We start from the raw sequence: 4,227 nt of genomic DNA, 5'->3' as shown, positions 1-4,227 counted from the left end.
TTTCTAATTTTTCCCGCTTTTACTAATAAGCCTTTCAATCACATTCATTGGAATATAATAAATTAACCGAACAACGGTCAGGGGTCACTAAACTTCGAACCCATGATCATATTACTATATACGAATTTTACAATCTTAATTGTCCCTATGACTGAATATTTGACTGACCATTTTGAGAAATAATTGTTGAAAAAAAATACAAGTCGTCCGTTAGTTGCTCATTTACAATATTTTCTATAGAAGTCATATTTTGACCAAACAGATTCAAAAATATATGTTGGTGATATTATATATTTGTGTGCAATATTTGATGTTAGGCTAGAAACCCGTATTTTAGCCGTAGTATTACATGCCAATGACTGCATTTTTTACGTGCGTTTGAGTTCAAATGATAGTGAATTGCACTTAGTACGTGTTTTATGCCTTGCAGGAATTGATCCTGAGCTCAAAAGTTAATTTGGAGCTAAATTGATCAATTTGGAGCTTTAAAGTCTAAGTAAAAGACCAATACATTAAGCCGGGATCGTGTTCGGAGGTCGTGTATCAAGTCTGGATGTTAAAAGAGGACGAAATAAGTTCACTCTGAGAAAATTACACTGCCGTGCCGCTTGGGGCGCCGCAAGGCGCGGGGCAGCAGTGTAAAATGCTGCCTGATGCGAAAAGTTGAGGTTGCTAATAAAATGCACTAACGCGCCGCATGGTGCGGCGTAGCATGCGGCGCGACTATTCAACTTTTACAGAGCGAAGTCCTAGTTCGCCAGGAAAGAGTTTTTTCGTCTGGGCCCGACCCTACTTGGTATAAATACATGTAAAAACGCTGTTTTGAGGAGGTTGGACATACTTTTGACATATTTTAGACCTAAGGAGGCAGTGACACAATAGGAGCAAGACGGGGAATTCTTCTACGAGTTTTTCCTTCCTCTTCCTATTTTTCATTGTTTGTTATGACTTTTAGTATTGTAGTTTTACATACTATTTTGAATAGCTAATTTGTTATCTAGGGTTTTGATGGAACCTTTTGTAGGATAAATTCTTGTTATGTTTTTATATAATTGAGTCATAGTATAATCTCTATTTGTTCAACTACATTCTTGTTGTAGTTAATTGATAGGATCCTCAATTAGCTGTTCCTATTTAGTATGTATTACTCGGGAGAGAATGTATATTTAGGTAGTTGTTGAACAACATCACTCCAGACGTATGTGAGGAATCGATAACCAAGGGTTTAAAGGTGGGATTAGGGATAACGAAACTTTGGGTGCAATCTAAGTGAGCTGTAATTAAAGCCAGTTAGCGTAACTCAGGAGAGTATGTCTAGTAAATTGTCGTAATTACTCGGGAGAGAATTACAACACGCAGAGCGCTCATGATCGGCAGAGAATACTTAAACGAAAGTATAGAAGACATAGCGGGAAGGATTCCGACAATTGGGGAAATCGTAACTCTAGACCTCCTTAATCTTGTCTCTAACCCTTAGTATCTTTAGTTGTTAATTTACTATTTTAATTTGTTAGTTAATTAGTTAAACACAAGAATCTTATATCTATAAGTTAGGAACTGTTCAAGCTTGTCTTCTTGGTGACAGTGAACAGCTGTAGCTAGACCTTAGTTCTCTGTGAGATTCGAGCTCCGGACTTGTAAACCAGATTATATTTACAACAACCACTTAGTCCTTTTTATAAGGCATAGTTGGGCGTGATCAATATTGTTATCCAACTAATTTAAAAAATAAGAATAATGCATCACATGTAGGAGTATGATTAATTATTAAATATGCTGTCTCACTTTAATCAGTTTTAGGTGTAGGAAAAAATGATCCCTCATATATATATCATCTCCTCCAACCCTGCAAAGAAAAAGTCAAAAAAGAAATTGAAAAAAAAGATCTTAGAAACTTTTAAGCTGGTTTTTTGGATTAATTATGGTGATGAAAAATGTGGACAGATAATTTAATGATTGAAAGAAGTTGCTAAAAATTAATTATGAGTAATTGATCAAGAGAATTCCACAATTGCTGGCTTCAAAGTCTATTTAATTCTATTCTATTCATCTACTTGATTCATGGTACACATATTTTATTCTGATTCTACCGTTGGTTGGTCATCTATCATGCTCATATATTACGTTCCTTTCCAGATATAGATTATTTTCACTTTTTTGTTTTGTTTATATTCCTTTGAAAATGGTGGGTCCGATATAAAATTCATGCTCAAAATATTTTAATTTTCGAGCACAAATTTGTCAATAAAAAAAAAGTAGACTTATAATGAGAGTTGTTTCATGCAATAAATAAATTCGAATACTTACGAAATGTGTTGACAAGCAAATTTACATCTTTTACAATTAATACAGTCCTCTATTCGTGGAGCAGAAACAATTTGTTTAGCCCTACAACCAATCCAAGAAAGGAAGGAAATGAAGAAAAGATGAATTTTCAACCCTGAACTTTTTCGATGAAAAAAAGATTGTAATACATTAATACAAGGCAGTGAAAGGAAGAGGCAAAAAGATACATACGGTGAATTGAATTTAATTATACATACTGCACGAAAAATTCACACTAATATTACTAGCTAGGTTGTAGTTCTTGGCGGTAACATCCGGCCTAATTATTGACAAGGTAAAAATTTATTTGCAGTCGGTGTTTACACCAATATATATACTCAAAGAGTCAAATATACCTTTGTATTATGAAAAAAAAATTAAATATATCCTTCTTTATACTTTGGGTCAAAATATACCCCTGCCGTAATACTATTGGTTCAAATATACTCTTCTTTCGTTAAGTTTGCCCAACGTGAACATCTAATCCTATGCAACATTGATGTTTGATGAGGTGCCCTAATCTATATATAAATGACTAAAATTTAAAATACAATATTTTTCATGGTAGCAGTAATGATGGCAATAGTGGTGTAGGGGAAAAAAATTTGAGTGGTGAAAAAAAAAAATAGAATAGAGGGGTAAAATGGGTTAGGGGCGCTGAGGTGGCAAGCCATGTGACATCCACCTCATTAAATATGGGTGTCACATAGGATTGAGTGTCCACTTTGGACAAACTTAATGAAAAATGCGTAAATTTGAACCAATGATATAAGGGAAAAGGGCCAAAATTGTCCCTGTAGTACTGAAAATTAGTCACGTTTATACCTGTGTCCACTTTGGACAAACTTAATGAAAAATGTGTAAATTTGAACCAATGATATAAGGGAAAAGGGCCAAAATTGTCCCTGTAGTATTGAAAATTAGTCACGTTTATATCTGTCTAAATATGTCCCTACCGTTAAGAAAGTAGACAAAAATATCCCCAACCCTAACGGATGTCCACTGTGGCAAGAGATTCCCTTAATTAAAAATGCCATGTAATTATCTTTTTCATTTCAAATATTTATTCTTTTTCCTTTTCTCTTTTTTCTCTCTCATTTTCCCTACCATCAGAATTCCTCTACTAATAGTTATAATGAAATTTCGCCGGAAAAAATTATGTTGGCGCCACTGCAAATTATTGACATACCTGGGGTGTAGAGTCTGCAGACATAAACACCACTTCAAGTCCATCTCCCCCATAAACACCTCCTAGATCTACACCAAAACACAACCATATGATTTTAAATTTTTTTGCAAACACCATAGCTAGACCAGAATAAGCTTCAATCTAACTATACAATTTTCACACCAACCTTTATCAGCCAACCAAAAAAATAATGGCACCGCAATCGAGGCGTAATAGAGACAATAAGTGGAAGAAATCACATCATAAAGAAAAATGAGAAGAAAGGGAAAAAATGGTGGCCACCACTATAAGAATCAAGGATAAAATTCTGACCATCTAAAGCTATGAAAGTTGAAGATGATAGTGGTATCGGCTGTTCTTCAAACTTTGATTCGTTCCATCTCGTTATCAGTGACCGAAAAAATTGAATGATGAACTCAAGCTCCTCAATTGACCCACATATCAGCGACATATCCAATTTAAAGTGCAGGTTCGAGATTGAGGTTGCGATGAATTCATGACTTATTGAGAAGTACTATGGATCGACCTAACTTGAAAAAGGTCAAGATGAGGATGGTGGTTTATTGGTGACACAAATGATAGTCTAGATTTATCTTTTTGAGAAAGATGGTTGGCAGAGGTTGCCTTGATGGTGGAGGGCAAGGGATTCAGATGGTTGGGAAAAAGAGAGATTTACGTGGCATTTTTATAATTACCTGGCATTTTTAATTGAG

The sequence above is a fragment of the Nicotiana tabacum genome, chromosome 8 (genome assembly GCF_000715075.1).
Source record: "Nicotiana tabacum cultivar K326 chromosome 8, ASM71507v2, whole genome shotgun sequence".
In the NCBI taxonomy this organism is placed as follows: domain Eukaryota; kingdom Viridiplantae; phylum Streptophyta; class Magnoliopsida; order Solanales; family Solanaceae; genus Nicotiana; species Nicotiana tabacum.
This window is presented reverse-complemented; position numbering follows the sequence as displayed.